This window comes from Hordeum vulgare, chromosome 7H (genome assembly GCF_904849725.1).
Source record: "Hordeum vulgare subsp. vulgare chromosome 7H, MorexV3_pseudomolecules_assembly, whole genome shotgun sequence".
NCBI lineage: Eukaryota > Viridiplantae > Streptophyta > Magnoliopsida > Poales > Poaceae > Hordeum > Hordeum vulgare.
The window spans coordinates 258,330,604-258,353,720 of NC_058524.1; positions in this window are offsets into that span (position 1 = coordinate 258,330,604).

Here is a 23,117-nt window from a genome sequence, read left to right on the forward strand (position 1 = left end):
CATTCCCTACATGCCCTAGGGCGCAGCCAAAGGGGAGGAGGTGGAATCCTAGTACCCTTCCTTCCCTTCCAGACAAAGTTGGCCTTTCCACCTTTCCCAACTGCATGGGCCTTGAGGGACTTGTGCGCTTGGCCCAATAAGGCCACGACATCTCCCCTGACCCCATGCAAACCCTTGGGATGTGGTGGAACCCTTGTTGAACTTCCAGACTCCTCCAGAAGTTTCTGGAACCTTCTAGAAGCTTCCTGGTAAATACAAGAAAAACCCAAAACTTTTCCGGTAGCCAAAATATGACTTCCAATATATAAAAATTTACCTCCGGACCATTATGGAGCCCCTCGTGACCTCCGGGATCTCATCTGAGACTCCAAAAAACTTTTGGTTACTACCATACATAACTCATTAATACCAAATCTTCACCAAACCTTAAGTGTGCAGACCCTGCGGGTTCGAGAACTATGCAGACATGACCGAGATACTCAGCGGCCAACAACCAATAGCGGGACCAGGATGTCCATATTGGATCCTACATATTCTACGAAGATATTTATCGGTCAAACCATGATGTAAGGGATTCAATCAATCCAGTATACTATTCCCTTTGTGCGTCGGTATGTTACTTGCCCGAGATTCGATCGTCGGTATCTCTATACCTAGTTCAATCTCATTACCGGCAAGTCTCTTTACTCGTTCCGTAATACAAGATCTCATGACTAACTCTTTGTCACATTTCCTGCAAGCTTCTTGTGATGTTGTATTATTGAGTGGGCCCTAGAGATACCTCTCTGTCATACGGAGTGAAAAATTCCAGTCTCGATTCACGCCAATCGAACACACACCCTCGGAGATACCTCTTCGTCATACGGAGTAACAACCAAGGTTTAAAAATTAAGTAGATATTTTTGCTTTGCCTAAAAATAGTCAAACCTAATTTATTAAATAGGTTATATTATTTTGTTTAGCGAATTATTTTATTTCATTTAAAAACCACTTCTTATTTTCTATGGGAATTGTGTGTTTGTCTTGTTTTATAAATAAAGGCAAAGGTTTTATTAGGGTTTAAGTGAAGAGAGAGAGAGAGAGTAGACCAGCCCTGTTTAGGCCGGGTAGCTTCGGTCTATCCCGTAGGCGCATCCCTCGTCTCCTTCCTCTCGATGTCAGCAATACGTCGCCATGGCAACCCCAGATCACCTCCTCCCTTCCATCAGACATCCACCAGAGCATCTCTCCACCTATTTAGTCCATGTCGGCATCGTAGGGTTCTCCCTAGCTCCATATTTCTTCCTCCTCCTCTCCCCTCGCGCCATCTAGAGAGAACCATCATCGCCGGCGCCATGAGAGGGCTTAGGTGAGCTCAACCGCCGGCAGCAGATCGGCTCTTCTTCCCCTCCGTCAGCACCAGGAGCAAGAGGACGCCAAGAAGGTTCCATTTTTGCGAAGATCCGACGACGAGGACTCCTTCCATGAAGACCCCGACGACCAACGTACTTCTCCTCTCTAGCGACCTCTTGTGCACCCGATTGCGTTGCGGCCTCCTCTCCGTCAGCAACCACCTCTCCTCTGAAGTGGGTGAGCATGCCTCCCTCCTTCCCTTGCGTCTCTTCTTAGTGTTGTCTCATGTCAGATCACGCAGCCGCCGGAGTTGCACCGGTGCGGCAACGCCACCGCTCGTTGCAGGCCGCGGTCGCGCATGCATGGCCCCGCATCCCCTCTGCTTTGAGTCTGTGTATTGTAGCGGTGTCCCCCCCCCCCCCCCCGATTAGCACCTGTAGCGGTAGGTTGGACCGGCGAGCCTCCGTCTCTGGCGTCTCTCTGTGGAGCACAGGGAAGGCGGTCCTTTTGGTTATAGCTAGACCGACGCTCTGTCATAATCTGATACACCCTCGTAGCTCGTCTGGTTGGTAGCGCTACGCCTCGACCCCGTGGTCGTGGGTACGAATCCCTGCATGGCGCCCCCTTTTATTCATGTTTTTCTCGCTGTTGTGATTAGTTGTGGTGTTAGATAGGTGGGGTTTTCCCCCTAGTAGAGCAACTACCCTACAGTAGTCGGGAGGTAGGTTGTGTGGAGTGTGTGTGTGAGGTGCAGGGTTCCATCCTCCGTGGCCCCTTTTTAGCTACTGTGTGTAGTGCGTGTGTGTGTGCTGACAGTGGGCCATAGGGGCCCACATGTCATCCAGTGAGGGGGCCATGGCCACTGCCAGGTGGGTCCCCCTCCTTATTATTATTTTCCCATTGTTTATTGTATTGCTTGGGTTCTTTTTGTGATATTAGAATTATTTTCCATTTCTGGAATATGTCCAGATATGGACTTCCCATTTTGGGCTGTGGTCAAATAGGGTTATATTGTGGCTGTGATATTTACTTTTGAGGAATACTTCCAGAAGTGGAATTGCCTAATCTGGTATATACCAGATAAGGCAGGGCAAGAACAGCTCGTGTTCTTGGGAGAGCTAGTTTTAATATTATGTAGTATTTCTTTTGCTGATTGTGGTGTTTTTCTGCATGCATCTATAGAAGTGTGATATATGGATTTGGGGTAGAAGAATCCAAGGAATCGAATGGTGCCACTAGATTCCAGATTTGACCATTTCTGTAGAAATTCCCCTTGTGGTGAGGTGGCAATAGTTTTATCGATGTAGGGTTGATTTATGTGCTTGTTTGGAGCAGTGCATACATGCATCATATTCTCTGTTGCATCATTTGTTGTCGGTGTTTATTAGTTGTTCGTTTCTTTTGGGTAGTTACCGGGACCGAAAACTAGTTCGAGGAGTCTAGAGAGTTCGTGTAGGAAGAACAATAGCAGTTCCAGTCTGAAGAAATCACAACCAAGATGATCGTGACCTTGACACCGTTTCTAGCTTCGTTATGCTTAATGTTACGTTTCCTTCGTTACATCTCCTATGGCTACCACATGATATATATGCCATCAAACATTGCCATGAAACCTCAAACACCTCCCCTCCTAGCAAATATTGTTTGGCTAAGTTCGGCTTGCTCAACCACTAATTGACAGCGCTGCTAGTTGGAGGTGCCAGCTGGTCCATGTGATAACATGGGCAACATGTTATCATCTTATATAATTGCTATTTAATTAACGCACCTATATACTTGGTAAATAACAGAAGGCCTAGCCTTTTGCCGGGTGATTTGTTTCGTTGTTGCCGCATTAGTTTCGGCTACAAGTGTTTTATTCCATAACTGAGCACTCCTAATACGTTCGGGGTTGTTATGGGGACCCCCTTGATAATTTGTTTTAGAATAAAGCTTTTCCAGCAAGGCCCACCTTTGGTGTTAACTTGCTAACAAGTTAATAAAAAGCATGGGGAATACCTACCCCGAGGAATTAATCAACAACCCGGGCCTGTGCTCCTCGTGAGTGTTGGACCAAACCGGGCGATGTCCGGCACTCCCTGGTCACCCAGGGTTTAGCCAACCCGATGTCCTACCAATCTGTCGTGTCCTGAGGATGATATATGCGGCTCCTATCGGAGCTGTCGACACGATGGGCAGCCATGATGGATTAGTTTTACCTTTTACGAGATATCTTGCGCACTGGGATTCCGTTGAGACTTTGGGTCTTCTCAGACTTGAGATTTTCCTCTAAGGAATCCCACGAGATCACGAGTTTCGTGGTAGAGGATAACTATGCGGCATGTGGTAATTTGTGATGGACTAGTTGGAGCACCCCTGCAGGGTTTATTCTTTCGAAAAGCCGTGCCCGCGGTTATGTGAAAAACATGGATATTTGGTTAACTTCCGGTTCTAGACAACTTAAAGTAATTCTAATAAAACTTGCCAACTTAGTGCGTAACCATGACTGTTTCTTTCAGAGCTCCTTCTCTGATCGAGAACACGGTGGGGTTATGAATGACGAAAGTAGGTGTTCAGGATGACTTAGTGATCATTCTAGTCTTCGACCGTCTTACGTAGACCACCACATGTTATTTATGTTCATTGTAGGATAGCCACCACATATGCTTAGGATGTTGCAAACTCAAACACTTAACCTACCTCACCCATTTAACTTAGTTGGACTCGATACCAAGGTCATAAGATTGCTGAGTCCTCGTGGCTCATAGTTACTACAAACACCCGTAGGTACAGGTACCCCTGATGTAGTTGTTCCTGATGATAACCAGGTGAAGTGGGAGTTCGATGAGGACAGCGGCAGGCCGTATGTGACTTATCCCGAGGACTAGAGGCCGTGGTCGTGATCATGGGACCAACATGCGGGGTATCATAGATTTTGCAGTTTATCTCGTCCGTACTCGGACCATTCCATGTTTTGAATAATGTATGACTGTATGACTATGTACTTTATCACATGGCAAGTGTATGCCTACTTGTACTCTTTCAGTTATTTATATTGCTATGATTATCTTGCTAGTGAAACACATAGAAGCGCCTCTTTCCCCTTTTGAGGCCTCGCCCCCAAATAAGGAAAGGGTCGCATCTTAGTCATTACAAGTTGGTAATCAGAGCCTTGTGACCATAGGAGCCTTTGTGTGATCGAACTTGGCCGAGTCGAGTCTAGCAAAAACTATTTTGAGTCTTAGTTATATCGGAGAGTAGGTTTCTTTTTTCTCCTCTTCTATGTTCTGGTGAGGTTTATGACTTAGGAAATTTTGACTCTACTCCTCTTCTCACTCAATTTTTTTAGGATCACGCGGATATTTTTGGAATCTATATGATGTCGATGTGACGGAGTTCTGTCTTGGTGCCTCCTGTCTGACTTGATTTCTTCCGGGGAGTCGAGCTCGAGGGAATTCTTGAGCACATCGCTATCATTCAGATTTCTTAGTATGTCACGACAGACGATGTTTGAAATTGCTTCAATAATATTAGGGACGAGAGGAGTCTGGATACCCAAGTAATGGTGCAGACAGTTCCGAATGTATCGCCACACTTAGTATCATTGTTATTACGAGGGTCTGAGATAGATGAAGTTCCGAGAGTCTGGTTATGTGTTGATGGATGTGATACACTGGACGGGTTAGTATAGGAGTTCAGTGATATATTATTCCTTGTATCCGTGCGCCAAATTGCATGACCAGAAATTTCGGGAGTTTTTAGGTGGGAACTCAGGTAGTTACTTATAGGACAATCTTCCCACAGATGCATGATGTAAGGTTGGGATTCAACATTCAGTGGATCCGTTTGTTCACGGTTATCTTACAGCGGTTCTCGTTGTGTCTTAAAGAGTCCTTGTAGCTTACTACGACTCGGGGACGCTTCGTATGCCATGTGCACTACCTTGTACATGGTGTCTACTGTACGGTCGAGCCCGTGGGATCATATCCACGAAGATATCGGATGGAATCTCTGTCATACATTTGTTCCGAGCAATCCTAGCTCATACTTGTTTTCCGAGTGGCTTTTAATCAGATGTTGTCGGCAGTTACTTTGATGAAGCATTCTTACTAATTATTGTTTGAATGCAATTGCTAAGTACTCTTGTTCAGATATTTCTGTCTCTTGATTCAACTTAACCTTTGAAAGTTAATCTCTGGTATAACGTGGTGTTCGTCTCTAGGATGGCTCCACTAACTCGCCAGAATCCAGGTCCTGAGAGTACTGATCCTCCACCACCCCTCCTCTGCCACCTCCTCCGCTGCCGCCTCCTCCTCCAGAGGCATGGCAAGCGGTGATGGCTGCAACAAATGCTAACACTCACATGTTACTTCAATTGTTGCAAGAGAGGAACAATCAGCAGCAGGGCAATTTCAACCATGGTTGTCATCAGTTTGCAACTCTGAATCAATTCGTGGTGAACCAGCCAAAGTCCTTCACGTCTCGTGACCAGCCATTCGACGCTAATGACTGGAGTCTAACATGAACAAGCACTTCGAGTGCAGTAATGTGCGACCAGAGGACTTCATCAAGTTTGCAACTTTTCAACTCAAGGGTCAAGCAGCAGAATGGTGGCAACAATTGAGGGACTCTAGAGGTGACAGAATGATCACCTGGGATGATTGCTGCAGGGATTTCAGGGCTCACTATGTACCAACTAGCTTCGTGGAAGAGATGCGTGAGAATTCCAGACGCTTGAAGCAAGGACGTTCTTCTGTGTACAAGTACAATGTCGAGTTCCATGAGCTGGCTCGGTATGCTAAACAGGACATCCAAAATCAAAAGAGCAAGATTTATCAGTTCAAAGGTGGTCTGAAGGAAGACTTGTAGTTGGCCCTTGCCTTGCACGATCCCGATGAGTTCGATAAGTTCTACAACTTGGCTCTCACAGCTAAAGGAGGTTTGCTTAAAGTGGAGAATTCAAGGAAGCATTTCAGAGATTCCAGTTCGTCGTCCTCAGCTTAGGTGGTCCAGAAGCAACAGAAATATTGGGTGTCTCCTCCTCCTCGGCAGTTTCAACAGTTCAAGCAGTCAGGTGGTCGTGGTTCTTCCCACCCACCCAACCCAACTTTCCAGTAGAGGTTTCATCAGCAGAAGCAAGGGAATCCTCAAGTGCATTTCCGTCCGCTATTAGAGGTGACTTGTCACAAGTGTGGGCAGAAGGGTCACTAATCCAACAAGTGCACCACTCAGCAACGTCTTCCGCCTCCTCCTCAAGTGAAGCCTCCAGGCAATGCAATGGTGAAGTTCAATCCCAAGTCTGCAAGAGTCAATATGGTGAATGCAGTCGAAGCAGAGAACTCCTTAGATGTGATAATGGGTAATCTCTTGGTTAATGATTTTCCTGCTGAGGTTTTATTTGACTCTGGTGCATCACATTCGTTCATTTCCAAGCCTTTTGCAGCCAAGCATCATTTGCATCATGAGGAGTTGCCTAGACCTTTGTGAGTTGTATCCCCGGGTTTATTTATGCATGCAAACATGGTGGTTCCGGATATCTCTGTCAAGATGGGAGGCTATTCCTTCGCGTCTTCTCCAATTGTCCTTGGCATGTCTGATATTGATCTGATCCTTGGGATGGATTGGCTAGCTATGAACAAGGCATTTCTTGATTGTCAAGCTAAAAAAGTCAAGCTAACTCATCCTTCGGAGGACGTGATTATCTTCACTGCGCGTGATGACATGATCCGTCTATTTTCCTTGAATGAGAAGGGTGAGATCTCTCCAATTTCTCAAGTCCCAGTGGTCTGTGAGTATGAACATGTCTTTCCGGAAGAATTTCCACGAATGCCTCTGCACCGGAAAGTTGAGTTCGTAATTAAGCTTGAACCGGGAACTGAACCAGTATGCAAGCAACCATATAAATTGGGTCCAGAAGAGCTGAAAGAGTTGAAGAAACAGCTTGATGAGCACGAGCGTCTGGGTCTGATCAGACCAAGCTGACCAAGCTCATCTCCTTGGGGTTGTGGAGTTCTTTTTGTCAAGAAGAAGGATGGCACGGACCGACTCTATGTCGATTACCGTCCATTGAATAAGAAGATGATCAAAAACAAATATCCACTTCCTAACATCAATGAGTTGTTCGAGCAGTTGAAAGGGGCTAAGATCTTCTCTAAGCATGATCTCAGGATGGGCTATCATCAGATTCACATAACTGAAGAAGACATTCCCAAGACTGCCTTCATGACAAGCTTTGGCTCGTATGAGTACAGAGTGATGTCTTTTGGTCTCGAAAATGCTCCCAGACCTTCTGCCGGGTAATGAATTATATCTTGTCCCCATTCAAGAATGAATTTGTCTTGATGTATCTTGATGTCATTCTGGTCTTTTCTGAAACTGAGGAAGAGCATGAAGAACATCTCCGGCTTGTGCTTGATAAGCTAAGAGAGAATAAGTTCTATGCTAAGTTTTCCAAATGTGAGTTCTGGTTGAAGGAAGTTTTGTACCTTGGGCACATCATCTCTGCCGAGGGCATCAAAGTTGATCCGTCAAAGGTGCAGGCCACTGTTGAGTGGGAACCTCCTCAGAATGTGAAGTAGCTTCGAAGCTTTCTTGGGCTTGCAAGCTATTGCCGAAGATTCGTTGAGAATTTCACCAAGATTGCTAAGCCTCTCTCAAGCCTTCTTCAGAAGATTGTGCAGTTTGTCTGGTCTCCAGAGTGTCAGTTGGCCTTCGATACACTCAAAGAGAAGCTCACTTCTACTCCAGTCTTGACTCCTCCTGATGATTCCAAGTCTTATCAAGTGTTATGTGATGCCTCTCCTCAAGATCTTGGTGCAGTTCTGATGCAAGAGAAGAAAGTTGTATCTTATACCTCGAGGCAGTTGAAGCCAAGTGAGAAGAATTATCCCACTCATGATCTTGATTTGGCGGCAGTGGTACATTCTTTGATGACTTGGAGACATCTCTTGTTGGGCAGACATGTTGATGTCTACACCGATCACAAGACTCTCAAATACATCTTCACCCAGCCTAGTCTCAATCTTCGGCAAACTCGTTGGGTGGAATTGATCCAAGATTATAATCCGAGCATTGACTACACTCCAAGCAAAGCTAATGTCATTGCATATGCTTTGAGCAGAAAGGCCTACTTCAACAGTCTCATTTTGAAGCCTCACCAGCCTAATCTTTGTGAATATTTCAGGAAGCTCAACCTTCAGTTAGTACCTCAAGGATTTCTTGCTAATCTCAAGATTTGTCCTACCTTGGAAGACCAAGTCCTACAAGCTCAACTTCTTGATGTGATGGTGAAGAAAGTTAAGATTGGCCTGGCAAGGAGCATTCCGAAATATAAGTGCTTCTGTGTTGATGACAGAGATACCTTGTTCTTCGAGGACTGCTTTGTCGTTCTGAAAGGGGAGCTTAGGAAGGTTATCATGGATGAAGCCCATAATTCCCTTCTCCCGATACATCCAGGAATTTCCAAAATGTATCAGGATCTGAAGCAGACCTTCTGGTGGACTCACATGAAATGTGAGATTGCTCAATTCGTGAAAGAGTGTGATGTGTGTCGTAGAGTTAAGGCGGATCATCAAGGTCCAGCAGGTCTTTGCATCCCTTGCCTATACCCGAGTGGAAATTCGATCATGTTGAGATGGATTTTGTCACTGGGTTTCCGAATTCCAAGAAAGGCAATGATGCCATCTTCGTCATGATCGACATGTTGGCCAAGGTTGCTCATTTCCTGCCGGTCAAAGAGTTTATCTCGGCAGCTAGCTGGCAGAGTTGTATACATTAAGGATAGTCTCGTTGCATGGTGTTCCTATGCTCATTTCTTCAGATCGTGGAAGCATCTTTACTTCCAAGTTATGGGATTCATTTCAGTCTGCGATGGGTACTAAGATTCGATTCAATACATCTTTCCGTCCTCAGACAAGTGGGCAAGTTGAGAGAGTCAATCAGATCCTTGAAGATATGCTTAGAGCTTGTCTGATTTCTTTTGGCATGAAGTGGGAATACTTCCTACCATTTGCGAAGTTCTCATACAACAACAACTTTCAGGCAACTCAGGTAAGGCTCCGTTCGAGATTCTATATGGCAGGAAGTGATGTACCCCGATCAATTGGTCACAAACTGGTGAGCGTCAGATTCTTGGGAACGACATGATTGCTGAAGTAGAAAAAATGTGTTGTATCATTCGGGATAATCTCAAAGCAGCATAGTCCCATTAGAAGAGCTACTATGATAGCAAGCAACATGACATGACTTTTCAGCTCGATAATTTTGTGTAACTCAAAGTGTCTCCCATGAAGGGCACTCAGCGCTTCTGCATCAAATGGAAGCTTGCTCCTCGTTTTGTTGGTCCTTTCAGAATTGGTGGCAAGAGAGGTGATCTTGCATATCATTTAGAGCTTCCGTCCAACTTCTCAAATGTGCATGATGTGTTCCACGTCTCTGAGCTCCGTGGATGCTTGAAGACTCCCGAGTGCACAGTTGACCTCCACAATATCGACCTCCAGCCCGACCTATCCTACCATGAGCATCCGATAGTAATACTTGAGGAGACTGAGTGCAAGAACCGCAATAAGTCAATCAAGTTCCTCAAAGTGCAATGGTCACATCACTCAGACAAAGAAGCCACTTGGGAGCGCGAGGACCACCTCCGTTCTGAATTTCCAGAGTTCTTCCAGTCTTAGATCTCGGGTCGAGATCCTCTTGTAGTGTGGGAGAGTTGTAACATCCCAAGTGCTTTTCTTTCCCCTTTTGTAATCCTTTCCTTGTTTGGCAACTCTGTTGAGGCAATGTTTATGGATGTGAGACTTGTGGCATTGTCATTTCATGTCCATCCCATGCATCATGCATATCTTGTTTCTTTGTCATTTTGCCTTAATTGTTTGATCTTGTGTGTTGTGCCACCTTGGTGGTTATGTGAGTGCATGTGAGTTTGTGATCTTGTGCATGTGAGTGGGTGCATCAAAGCCATTCAAAACCTTTGAACCACCATGGTTCAAACCCTTCCTATTCAAATATTTGTTTACTTGTGTTCCCTAACTTGTTCTAAAAATCCTATAAAAATGTTCCATCTTTCCTCACAATTCTTGTGAGTGGAGAAGTGGAGCCCTTTTATTTTTCTCCAAGCACTGGCATTTTGTTTTATTGCAAAAACAACCTAGGTTTAATAATTAAGCAGATATTTTTGCTTTGCCTAAAAATAGCCAACCATATTTTATTAAATAGGTTATATTATTTTGTTTAGCCAAGTATTTTATTTCATTTTAAGACCCCTTCTTATTTTTTGTGGGAATTGTGTGTTTGTCTGGTTTTATAAATAAAGGTAGTGGTTTTATTTCGGGTTTAAGTGAAGAGAGAGAGCAGACGAGCCCTGTTTAGGCCAAGTAGCTTCGGTCCAGCCTGTAGGCTCGTCCCTCGTCTACTTCCCGTCGACGTCAGTAGTACGACGCCATGACAGCCCTAGATCTTCTCCTCCCTCCCATCACATGGCCACCAGAACGCCTCCCCACCTATTTAGTCCATGTTGGCACCCTAGGGTTCTCCCTAACTCCCCATTTCTTCCTCCTCTTCTCTCGCGCCGTCAGGAGAGAACCATCATCGCCGACGCCATGAGAGGGCTCAGGTGAGCATGCCTCCCTCCTTCCCTTGCGTCTCTTCTTAGCGTTGTCCCGCGTCAGATCGCGCAGCCACTGGAGTTACACCGGTGCGGCAGCGCCGCCGCTAGTTGCAGGCCGCGGCAGCGCTTGCATGGCCCCGCACCCCCTCTGCTTCGAGCCCGTGTATTGTAGCGGTGTCCCCCCCTCGAGTAGCAACTGTAGCGGTAGGTTGCACCGGCGAGCCTCCGTCTCTGGCGTCTCTCTGTCGAGCATAGGGAAGGCGGGTCCTTTTGGTCATAGCTAGCCCGACGCTATGTCATAATCACATACACCCTCGTAGCTCGTCTGGTTCGCAACACTGCGCCTTGACCCCATGGTCGAGGGTTCGAATACCCGGCTGGCGCTCCCCTTTTATTCGTTTTTTTCTCGCTGTTGCGATTAGTTGTGGAGTTAGATAGGTGGGTTTTTCCCCCTAGTGGAGCAACTACCTTGCAGTAGCTAGGTGGTGGTTTGTGTGGAGTGTGTGCGTGAGGTGCAGGGTTCGATCCCCCTTCGCCCCTTTTCAGCTGTTGTGTGTAGTGTGTGTGTGTGTGCTGACTGTGGGCCACATGGGCCCACGTGTCATCTACTGAGGTGGGCCTGGCCACTGCTAGGTAGGTCCCCCTCCTTATTATTTTCCCCCTGTTTATTGTATTGCTTGTGTACTTTTTGTGATATTATAATTGTTTTCCATTTCTGGAATATGTCCAGATATGGACTTGCCATTTTGGGCAGTGGTTAAATACGGTAATATTGTGGCTGTGATATTTCCTTTTGAGGAATAATTCCAGAAGTGGAATTGTCAAATCTGGTATATACTAGATAAGGCATGGTAAGAACAAGTCATGTTCTTGGCAGAGCTAGTTTTAATCTTGTGTAGTATTTCTTTTGCCGATTGTGGTGTTTTTCTGCATGCATCTATAGTAGTGTGATATATGGATTTTGGGTAGAAGAACCCAAGGAATCCATTGGTGTCACTAGATTCCAGATTTGCGCATTTCTGTAGAAATTCCCCTTGTGGTGAGGTGGCAAAAGTTTTTTCGATGTACGGTTGATTTCTCTGCTTGTTTGGAGCAGTGCATACATGCATCATATTATCTGTTGCATCATTTGTTGCTGGTGTTTATTAGTTGTCCATTTCTTTTGGGTAGTTACCGGGGCCGAAAACGAGTTCGAGGAGTCCGGAGAGTTCGTGCAGGAAGAACAAGAGCAGTTCCAGTCTGAAGACATCACAGGCAAGATGATCGTGACCTTGACACTGTTTCTAGCTTTTTATGCTTAATGTTACGTTTCCTTCGTTACATCTTCACTGCCTACCACATGATATATAGGCCATCAAACATTGCCATGAAACCTCAAACACCTCCGCTCGTAGCAAATATTGTTTGGCTAAGTTAGGCTTGCTCGATCACTAATTGATAGTGTTGCTAGTTGCAGGTGCCAGCTGATCCATGTGATATCATGGGCAACTTATTATCATCTTATATAATTTCCATTTAATTAACGCAACTATATACTTGGTTAATAATGGAAGGCCTAGCCTTCTGCCGGGTGATTTTTTCCATTGTTGTCGCCTTAGTTTCGGCTACCGGCGTTTTATTCCATAACAGAGCACTCCTAACACCTTCGGGGTTGTTATGGGGACCCCCTTGATAATTCATTTTAGATTAAAGCTTTTCCAGCCAGGCCCAACTTTGGTGTTAACTTGCTAACAACTTAATAAAAAAGCATAGGGAATAGCTACCCCGAGGAATTAATCAGCAACCCAGGCCAGTGCTCCTCATGTGTGTTGGTCCAAACCGGGCGATGTCCGGCGCCCCCTGGTCACCCAGGGTTTAGCCAACCCGATGTCCTGCCCATCCGATGTGTCCTGAGAACGAGATACGCGGGTCCTATCGGGTTCGTCGACAGGACGGGCGGCCTTTCTAGATTAGTTTTACCTTTTACGAGATATCTTGCGCATTGGGATTCCGGTTAGACTTTGGGTCTTCTCAGAGTTGAGGTTTTCCTCTAAGGATTCCGACGAGATCACGAGTTTAGTGGTAGAGAATAACTATGCGGCCTGTGGTAATTTGGGATGGACTAGTTGGAGCACCCCTGTAGGGTTTAATCTTTCGGAAAGCCGTGCTCGCTGTTATGTGGCAAACATGGATATTTTGTTAACATCCGGTTCTAGACAACTTAAAGTAATTCTAATAAAACTTGTCAATTGAGTGCGTAACTCTGACTGTTTCTTTCAGAGCTCGTTCTCTGATCGAGAACACGAGGGGGGGGGGTTATGAAAGATGTAAGTAGGTGTTCAGGATCACTTAGTGATCATTCTAGTCTTTGACCATCTTATGTAGACCACCACCTGTTATTTCTATTCATCATAGGATAGCCACCACATATGCTTAGGATGTTGCAAACTCAAACACTTAACCTACCTCACACATTTAACTTAGTTAGACTCGATACCAAGGTCATGAGATTGCTGAGTCCTCGTGGCTCACAATTACTACAAACACCAACAAGTACACGTACCCCCACTGCAGGAGTTCCCGATGACAGCCAGCTAAAGTGGGAGTTCGATGAGGACAATGGCAGGCTGTATGTGACTTATCCCGAGGACTAGAGGTCGTGGTCGTGATCGTGGGACCATCATGCGGGGTATCATATCTTTTGCCGTTTATCTTGTCCATAGTCGGACCATTCCATGTTTTGAATAGTGTATGACTATGTACTTTATCAGATGGCAAGTGTATGCCCTACTTGTCACTCTTTGAGTTATTAATATTGCTATGATTTTCTTGTTTGCAAAACGCGTAGATGCGCCTCTTTCCCCTTTTGAGGCCTCACCCCCAAATAAGGAAAGGGTCACATCTTAGTCGTTACTAGTTGAGAAACTGAACTGGAAGGCACAGCTGTCGCGTGCGGCTGAGAAGGTGGATGCACTTTGCAGATGGCTGGAGTGCATGTTCGATGTGGAGGTCCTCACGGTGGTGGATCTTCTGGCCACCATGGTCTCATGCCGGATCCAGCCGCTGCAATATAGGCCGCACTTCATCTACCAGATGAGTGGTCGGCACGACCCGTACCGACTCACGATGAAGGAGCTGCGGGCGCATCGGGTGGCCAACGGGTGAACCTCGTCGCCGCCAATCCGATGGATGAGGACGATTGGAGTTGGGGAAAGATGCCTACGACCGGGCCCATCCAACTCCGATGGTAAGTGATGCGTAGGCTCCCCTTCGCCTTGGTGTTCTTGTTGCGCTTCATGCCTGATGCCGGATGTCGAACGCGGTGGCTGCTATTTTCCTGGCTCCAGGCCTATGAACCGCCGGCCGCTGACTTGCCGGACTCGGATCAGGAGGAGATCTAGGATGCCGATGAGGTGGAGCTGAAGATGGTGGGCCGTACCGGAGATGCGATGTCGGAGGGCGATGATGCCTACAACACAACCTTCTTCTTGTAGACTCGTGTTGGGCCTCTAAGCGCAGAGTTATGTAGGACAATAGCAAGTTTCCCTCAAGTGTATGACCAAAGGTTTATCAACCCATGGGAGGCATACGATCAAGATGGTCTCTCTCAATCAACCCTGCAATCAAATAACAAGGAGTCTCTTGTGTCCCCAACACACCCAATACAATTGTATATTGTATAGGTGCACTAGTTCGCCGAAGAGATGGTGATATAAGTGTAATATGGATGGTAGATATAGGTTTTTGTAATCTGAAAATATAAAAACAGTTGGGTAACAAATAGTAAACAACGAGCAAAACGTTGTATAAATGCTAGGAAACAAGCCTAGGGTCCATACTTTCACTAGTGCAAGTTCTCCCAACAATACTAACATAGTTGAATCATATATAAATCCCTCACGTGCGACAAAGAGTTCACTCCAAAGTCACAAATAGCGGAGAACAAACGAATAAATTATTGTAGGGTACGAAACCACCTCAAACTTATTTTTTCCGATCAATCTTATGAGCTATCCCTATAAGTGTCACGAACAGCCCTAGAGTTCGTACTAAAACAACACCTTAAGATACACATCAACCCAAACCCTAATGTCACCTGGATACTCCAATGTCACCAGAAGTACCCATGGGTTTGATTATACGATATGCATCACACAATTTCAGATTCATCAGGTTCAATCCAACACAAATAAGTTCAAAGAGTGCCCCAAGGTTTCTACCGGAGAGTCAAGACGACAACATGTGCCAACCCCTATGCATAGATTTCCAAGGTCACGGAACCCGCAAGTTGACAACCAAAACATACACCAAGTGGATCAATAGAACACCCCATTGTCACCACGAATATCCCATCGCAATACATACATCAAGTGTTCTCAAATCCTTAAAGACTCAATCCGATATGAAAACATCAAAGGGAAAACTCAAGTCAACACAAGAAGATAGAGTGGGGAAACTCCGGATGATTCATCTATATTAATAAAGCTCGTGATACATCAAGATCGTGCCATCTCAAGAACAGAAGAGAGAGAGAGAGAGAGAGATCAATAAAAAATAGCTACAAGTACAAACCCTGAGCCCCGAGGGTGAAAAACTCCCTCCTCATCATGGAGACCGCCAGGATGATGAAGATGGCCTCTGGTGATGGTTTCCCCCTTCGGCAGGATGCTGGAACGGCCTCCCGATTGGTTTTTTTGTGGCTCTAGAGGCTTGCGGCAGCGGGACTCCTGATCTAGGTTTCTTTCTGGAGGTTTCTTGATTCATAGGAATTTGTGGTGCCGGTCTCACGTTAAGGCGGTACCCGAGAGACCCACAAGACAGGGGGCGTACCCTAGGGGGGCGCCCCCAGGCTTGTGACTAGGTGGTGGACCCCCTCCGGTTGATTCTTTCGCTAGTATTTTTGTATTTTCCAAAAACATTCTCTGTAAATTTTCAGCTCATTCCGACAACTTATATTTCTGTACAAAAACAACACCACGGTAGTTCTCCTAAAAACAGCGTCAGTCTGGGTTAGTTCTAATGAAAACATACCAAAATCATATAAAATTATTGTAAACATGGCATTAATACTTCATAAGTTATAGATACGTTGGAGACGTATCAACATCCCCAAGCTTAATTCCTGCTCATCCTCTAGTACGTAAATGATAAAAGAAATAATTTATGAAGTGTGAATGCTAGCAAGTGCACAAGTTTAATCAAAGATACTTCCAATCACTTTTTCTAGCATCAATATAAACCATAAACAGTAGCTCGTCTCATAAAAACTTCTGATGATCAAGTAACAAGCTATACACATGTTAAAGTATAGACCAAAAAGTTCTTGAAAACTAACAACCATAATCCTAGTCATCGAACAATTGCAATTCATCTTATTTTCAGGAAGGGTCTATGTCAGAGCTTTGGTTTAGTAAATTCCACATACTCAACTATCATATAATCTTCCATGATTATTGATACTCAAAGCATATTTTAAGAACAAATAGCATCCATCGAACACAGAGAAAGATAGGGGCTTAATGTTTCGGCTTCCAACTTATTTATCTTATAGATAATTGTCAACAATAATAATTCATGATCAAATATATTTGTGTGTATATATATGTCTAGATCATTCCCCAAAACATGACGCTTGCTAAGAGAAAAAGGCGAAATATTGGAAGTGGTGAATATCACCGTGACTCTTGCATAAAACTAAGTACTAGAATGTAAAAGATAGGCCCTTCGCAGAGGGAAGCAGAGGTTGTCATGCGCTTTTTAGTTTTGGATGTGCAAACCCTTGATGCAAAGGAGCGTCACGTTGTATTTCTCTTTGTGAAATCAACCTTTATTATGCAATCCGTCGCTTTTATTTCTTTATGTCGGGGGGGATAACCCTGGGGTAGGCTCATCAAGCCTGTTCCTTCATTTCCGGCCCAATGGACATGAAGGCGCGGAGATTCTCAAGGCCCGAGTCTTCTGACCGGCTGGGCATCACCTGCCGGCTGGAAGACGAGGCGGCCACCTTTCTGGCCGGCCAGGCAACCCCTGCCGGCTAGAATCCAGGCGGCCTCCCATTCAGACCTAGCCTGGCCCGGCCAGCCGGACGGAGGAGGAGGCGTCCACCCTCAAGCCGGCTGACCAAGCAGGCTAGCCGGCCAAGGATCACCAGTCACATCAGAACGTAGGTCAGGAAAGGACCTCACGATTTAAGGTAGCTACGCGTCAGCAAAGGTACTAGATCGGGGCGCCCGGTAGGTACGAGCGTCGGCGGCCACGCCGCTGACCTACCCAGGCTCCGATCCATCACCTAGCCTGATGTCGGACCATCACACTCCCACTCCATTACTGCAGTCAGTGTGGGGAACAGTGGAGGCGGTCGTACTGCCTGCCCATGAAGAATCTCGTGGGGCGACGCTCGACGTACAGCGCGTGCTCAACATCAACCTTACGCGGGAGCCCCATTGGCCAGCTGGCGGGTCCCACTAGCAATCGAGACCATGCAGCCGGCAGGCCCCTCATCGACAAGACAAGACCCTTGTGGGCCCCTGGCCAGCCGGCGAAGCAGCCAGCCGGGTCCCACACATGTACCCTTTATCCATATTGTAGGCCGGTGGGTTCGTTTATAAAACCCCGCGGCCGCCCCCATGCAAGGGGGCCGATATCTTGCTAGTCATTCAACACTACATACTCGCCAACCAACAGAGAGTGAGGTAGAGATGAGCCGGCTGCTCCCCTCTTCCTCCTCCCAACACAGCTCCAGAAGCAACATTGTACTCTGTTCCCATACATCAAACACACCAGCAGGATTAGGGGTATAATCTCTATAGAGAGCCCTGAACCTGGGTACATCGTGCGTCCCATGCGTGTACCAACCTCGTTCCCAGCGCCCACCTTTGTCCCTTCGGTTCTCACCGACTTTAGCCTACCTATGGCATATGTTGTGAGTATTCACCGACATTTGGCGCCCACCGTGGGGCCGATCGTGGCATCGGCTGGATTCACGTGCTGGGCGGGGCCCCGCACCTACACCACTGGATGCATCGCGTCCGGATCAGTTTGCATGCCCGTGGAGCTCGCTTTCGACGAGGCGACGCCCATGATGATCGACGTCCCCGTCCGCCATGCGGATTCGGACGAAGATTCCGACGACGAGGCGCCCCCTAGCGTCGTCGTCGCTGCTATAGAGAACCTCAGCGTTCTCTTTAGCGACCTTCGCCTCAACGACGGCCCACGCTACTTCGGCGAGGACTACGAGGTTGAGGCGCTGTGCGCCAGCTTCAGCAGGCTCTCTATCGCTGAGATGCCTGTCTGTGACGTTTACCCAAGTAACGTCCTCATCTTAGATGGCCCTCCGCCGTCGGTGGGGTTCTTCACCCCATACCACGTTGCTGCTGTCTCCAGCGCCTTGGAGGTGATGGTTATTGGCGCTGGCACCAGCGCGGCTCCCGGCAAGGCCTCCGCAGGTGCCTGCGAGCCCGCTGCGGCAGCCGCTGATACTCTTCGGGACGCCATAGCCGGCCTGAAGACACCTGTCACCACTTCCGCCGATCCTGCAGACGCTCGGCCCTCACTGGAGGAGTCTCGCAAGCGCATCTTGGAGGAGCGCATCGCCGTGGCCTCGGCGAAACGTCGGTTGGAGGCTACACATCGTGAGTATAACTCCGCATACGGTCTTACTCCGATTTCCGAGGCCCCCAGCCGGCTTGGATTGGTCCGCAGTCGCGGACGGTTCATCGCCGAGGTTCTAGGCGGGGACCTGCCCACCTACGAGATCCCTGTGGCCAACATGCGGGCAGCACAGGCGGCCATGGAGGAGATAGCCAGCCTCGAAGGCGAGGAGCGCACCTTCAAGGAGAAGCGGGTCAAGGATCTCCTTGACGCTGCTAACCAGCAGCACGCTCGGTTCGACCCCGGCCAACCTCATTCAGAGTCCCCGGGACCGAACTCGGGGGCTCGCCGCAACCCTAGCGGCCAGCACCACGCCGAAGGATCTTCCTCGCATCGCCCTTCTGGCTGGAGGGGCGAGGGAAGCCAAGGCCGTTGCTCGCAGCACGAGAGCAAGCACACTTCGGGCTTACGTCGCGGAGGCGACGAGGGCGACTCATAGTACGGGGATCTTCCCCCGCGAAGAAATCACGCCTCCGGCTCCCGAGGCACCTCCCCTCTCGCCACCGGGGATGGCGCCCCCGCATCCCAGGACGAGCGGGACACCCGGCGGTGTATCATCGCCCTAGCCCATTCGAACCTCCTAGAGGAAGACGGACCCGTCTGTCCAGCTTGCTTCGGCCCCCGGATCCGAGGGGAGCCGTTCCCCCGAGGTTTCACCCTGCCTCGGGATACGCCGAAATACAATGGCACGACAAAGCCAGAAGACTGGCTGATCGACTACACCACGGCCGTAGGCATCGCCAGGGGCAACAAGCGCGTAGCGGTTCGCTACGTGCCACTCATGCTGGCCGGCTCGGCCCGGACCTGGCTTAACAGCCTCCTGGCCGGCATCGTCAACTCCTGGGTGGACTTTGAGGAGGCGTTCATCCGCAAGTTCACCGGCACCTACAAGCGCCCTCGCCGGCCCCCGAGCTGGCCATGTGTGTCCAGAAGGCCGACGAACCCCTCCGCGACTACGTCACCCGGTGGACTGAGCTCCGCAACTCCTGTGAGGGGGTGCATGAGGTACAAGCCATCCAGTACTTCATCGACGGATGCCGAGACGGCACACTCCTCAAGAACAAGCTCATGTGCGCCGAGCCCACCTCTTTGGCGGTGCTCATGGCCAAGGCGGACAAGTACGCCACGGCCGACTCTGCAATGCGCATCAAGGTGACCGCCTTGGACAAGGTTGTGCCTGCGCCGGCTACCCCCAAGCCGGCTGTGGACAACCGAGGCAACCAGAACAACTACAAGTGCAAGGCGGATCAGATGGATCCCCGCTCCAAAAACATGCTAGTGGCCAACGTGGAGGGCGAGGCGTCGGCTTCCCAAGCCGGCCCTCCACGAAAGCGTCGCAATCAGGGCAACCCCGACTGGCTGCCCAAACAGTCTCTCGAGCAGCTGCTCGACGCTCCCTGCAAGATACATTCTAGGGCGACGCCGTCTAACCATACCCTTCGGCAATGCAGCATCCCACTCCAGCTGTCGCAAGGGGAGGGCCTACCGGCTCCTCAGGGTGCGCAGGCGGCGCCCCGTGCACCAGCTCCCAATCATGCTCCGCTTCCGCCGCCGCCGCCTCGCGACGACGGCCCACACCCTGACGACTATCCACATCACGACGGAGCGTTCGTCGTCTTCACCAGCGAAGGCGATGACAAACACAGCCTGCGCCAAAGACGGCGCGAGGTAAACGCCAGTGTCCCCCCGGTTCCCCAGTACATGCATTGGTCTGAAAAACCAATCACATGGAGCCGGGTGGACCATCCTGCGATGATGCCCAACCCGGGGTCATACGCCCTCATCCTCGTCCCCACCTTCGCCTCCAAGAGGCTCACGTGCTGATTCTCCCGGGTGCTGGTCGATGGCGGTAGCAGCATCAACATCCTCTACCTCGACACTCTCCGCAAGCTCGGGCTCAAGGAGACGGACGTCCTGCCAACCAACACTGTCTTCCATGGCATTGTGCCTGGGCAGTCATGCTCGCCCATCGGCAAGATCCAGCTGGACGTCCTCTTTGGCGACAAGGCTCACTTCCGCCGTGAGTCCATATGGTTCGAGATAGTGGACCTCAGTAGCCCGTACCACGCGCTGCTGGGGAGACCGGCTCTGTCCAAGTTCATGGCTATTCCGCACTACGCCTACCTGAAGATGAAGATGCTGGGTCCCAAGGGCATCATCACTGTTGTTGGCGACTACAAGAAGTCGCTTGAGTGCGTCCAAGTTAGCAGCCGCCTCGCCGACGCCTTGGTGATTGCCGAGGAGAAGCGGCAGATCGACCGGCTCGTGGCCCAGGCTACCGAGCAGCTGGCAATTCCTTCTCCTCCGTCCCAATCGGCCGGCGAGGGCTCTTTCAAGCCAGCTAAAGAGACCAAGCAGGTCCCACTCGAGCCTGCCAACCCGGAGCAGTGCATCACCATCGGGGCTGGCCTCAGCCCCAAATAGGAAGGCGAGCTCGTCGACTTCCTCCGTGAGAATCGGGACATCTTTGCATGGTCCCCCAAGGACATGCCGGGTGTTCCGAGGAACTACGCCGAGCACAAACTTCACATGTGACCGGATGCAAAGCCAGTGAAACAACTTTTGCGCCGCTTCGCCGAGGGGAAGCGGCGCACAATCGGAGAAGAGATCACCCGGCTACTTGCAACCGGCTTCATCATGGAGGTTTTCCACCCGGACTGGCTGGCGAACCCAGCCCTGGTGCTGAAGAAGAACAACACATGGCGAATGTGCATCGACTACACTAGCCTGAATAAGGCCTATCCGAAAGACCCTTTCGCGTTGCCTAGGATAGATCAAGTGATCGACTCCACTGCAGGCTGCGAACTGCTGTCATTTCTGGATGCTTATTTAGGCTACCATCAAATTAAGCTGGATCCAGCTGATCGCCTGAAGACCTCCTTCATCACGCCCTTCGGGGCCTACTGCTACACCACCATGACGTTTGATCTGAAGAACGCAGGTGCGACGTTCCAACGCTGCATGCAGCAGTGCCTGCTGCCACAGATTGGCAGAAACATCCACGTCTATGTGGATGACATCGTCGTCAAGACGAAGCAACACTTCAGCCTCCTCGACGACCTGCGGCAGACATTCTCCAATCTGCGCGAATACAAGATCCGGCTCAACCCTGAGAAGTGCGTCTTTGGGGTCCCATGCGGCAAACTCTTGGGGTTCTTCGTATCCGCCCGCGGCATCGAAGCGAACCCTGAGAAGATCAGCACCATCGAGCGGACAGTGCGGCCGGCTCGGATCCTCGACGTCCAGAAGTTCGCCGGCTGCTTGGCATCCCTCAGTCGGTTCGTCAGCCGGCTAGGCGAGAAGGCCCTTCCACTCTACCATCTCATAAAGAAGACGACGAAGTTCGAGTGGAACGACCAGGCAGACGAAGCTTTCCGTGACCTCAAGCGGGTAATCTCGAGCCTGCCAATCTGGCAGCCCCATCTGAAAGGGAACCCATACTCATCTATATCGCGGCGATCACTCGCGTGGTCAGTGTAGTGTTGGTAGTTCAACGCAAAGAGGAAGGAAAGGCCCTGCCAGTACAGCGCCCTGTCTACTACCTTAGCGAGGTCTTGTCCGCCTCTAAGCAGAACTACCCTCATTATCAGAAAATGTGTTATGGTGTTTACCTTGCCGCAAAGAAATTAAAACAATACTTCCAAGAGCATGCCATCACTGTGGTGAGCACTGCTCCGCTCTCAGAGATCATGGGCAACCGTGATGCCACGGGCAGAATTGCCAATTGGTCCACTGCCATGGCAGACCACGATATTCTGTACGAGCCTCGCACCGCCATCAAATCACAGGTGGTGGCTGACTTCTTAGTCGACTGGGCCGATACCCAGTTCGAGCCACCGCCTCCAGACTTCATGCATTGGCAGATGCACTTCGACGGCTCGAAGATGCGGACAGGACTGGGAGCCGGCATCATCTTGACGTCTCCGAAAGGGGACCAACTCAAGTACACTCTCCAGATCCATTTCGCCGCCTCCAACAACGTCGCCGAGTACGAAGCACTGGCTCACGGCCTCCGGCTTACCAGGGAGATTGGCATCCGGCGGCTCATATGCTTCGGCGATTCAGACTTGGTGGTGCAGCAGGTCTTTGGCGAATGGGACGCCAGGGACGCTAACATGGCGAGCTATCGCTTCCTCATCCAGCAGCTCAGCGGCCCCTTCGAGGGTTGTGAGTTCCACCATGTTCCCAGGGCGGAAAATGAGGCGGCCGATACATTGGCAAAGCTCGGCTCCACGAGGCAGACCATCCTAGCTAGCGTCTCCCTCGAGCAACTCCACAAGCCGTCTATCAAGCCGTCTCCTGAGTCGGCATCAATCTTCATACCGGCCGACTCTACGATACAAGCGCCGCCGGCTCCGCCAGTTATGCCGGCTACGGACTCCACGCCGGCTGCACTGACGGCACCGGCTCCAAATGCGGTACCGGCTGAGTCTACGGTGCAAGCGCCGTCGGCTCCACCAGCTACGCCGGCTTCGGATCCTAATCCGGCTCCGTTGGTCCAACCGACTCCAACAACGGCACCAGCTACAACGACAATCCCGGCTCTGCTCGGGCTCGAATCCTCCCAGTG